The sequence below is a fragment of the Octodon degus genome, unplaced genomic scaffold, assembly GCF_000260255.1.
Source record: "Octodon degus isolate 3935 unplaced genomic scaffold, OctDeg1.0 scaffold00058, whole genome shotgun sequence".
Lineage (NCBI taxonomy): Eukaryota > Metazoa > Chordata > Mammalia > Rodentia > Octodontidae > Octodon > Octodon degus.
The window spans coordinates 13,088,522-13,090,072 of NW_004524634.1; positions in this window are offsets into that span (position 1 = coordinate 13,088,522).

Below are 1,551 nucleotides of genomic sequence, written 5' to 3' on the forward strand. Positions count from 1 at the left end.
GAAAGTATCTATATATCAATGTTATTTTGTACATGCAGATATATATTTTTTCCACTGCAAAATGGTCCTTCATTTATATCCCCCTTTTTTGTTTACTTTTGTCAGATACGGGTATTCCATTGCCATTCAAATATTGTAGGTGTGTGAAGTCAGCAACATATTCCAATATAGTCTAGTAGTTCATAATAGTAGTGAGTTATCTATAGGACTGGCAATGTCAGAAGTCGTTGACTGGAGACTTTTACAGCTCAGCATATGAATATGCCTTTACTTTTCATACCTCATTTTCATACTTTTCTGCTGGATCGTTAAGACCAAGATGAAGCAAGACCTATATAATAATAAATGTAAATTTTGTGCCAGAAAAGGTTAGTCAATGAATTTATATATTTTTCAGTTTTTCTGTCAAATGAAAGGAAAATTAGGTATTTATCACACAGAAATTCCTTGATTTTGTGAAAAGGAAAACTTTAAAAATCTGAAATAAATTTCAAAAATTTTTTCACTTAATTGTATATGTAGGATTATATAATACCTAAAAATCAAAATCCATCATATAAAATTTTCTAATTTGAAATAAAGGTACACAATTCTTCAAAGAAGAATTTTATAAGGGAAAATATGCAAGAATGTTTCATAAACAGATGAAATGAGCCTGAAACTCATCAATAAGCATAAGAAATAAACTAAAATAAGCATGAAATACTATGCCATGTATTACCCTAATAGGAATTAAAGTTTGATAAACTCCAGGCAGGGGTGCAAAATAATGAAAACATTCATAGGCTTCTCATAAAGATGCAAATGCTCTGTAATCACTATGGGAAAATCACATGGCTCTATCTGTTCTTGTGTGAGATTCATAAGTCCCCTTCAAGATACGTGATGTTTTATTAGAGCCCTTCTTACGGTCGTAATTCCACAAAGCATTGTGCCCTCATAGTGAGACTTTGGGAAGGTGGTTGCATCACATCAGTGTTACCTCAACAGTGAGGAATTTCGACCTAATGTGTTTTGGCAATTAGAGCCTGATTAAAGGAGGGTGGTCACTGGAAGTGCTGCCAAGAGGGTTAATCTCTTTTCCGCCTCCCTTATCTCCCTCTCTGCTTCAGGCTGGTATGCCATGTATTCTGTTTCCTCTGTCATGGCCATTTGCCATGCCAACCTGCCTTGAACTGAAAAGCAAAACTGAAGAGCCGTAAGGACCATGAGTTAGAATTTGTACAAACTGAGCTCAGTAAACCTTTCCTCATTGACATTGTGAGTATCAGGCGTGGCTCAGTGAGGAGAATGTAACAGAGACAACCTTCCTCAGTACTGAACCTGAGAAACTCTTGTGCAAATACTGAAGGAGCTATAATTAAAAGTGTTCATAGAAGCATTATTTTATACCATTCAATAAAGGAAAATACCTAAAAGTTCATGACCAAAATATGCAATCTTGGGCCAGCCAAATAGCTCAGGGGATTAAAGTGCCTGCTTAGGCAGATGCAGGGGCCAATAGTTCGATCCCTGGGCCTCCAATGCCATCCCCGCCCCCGCGGGGTGCTG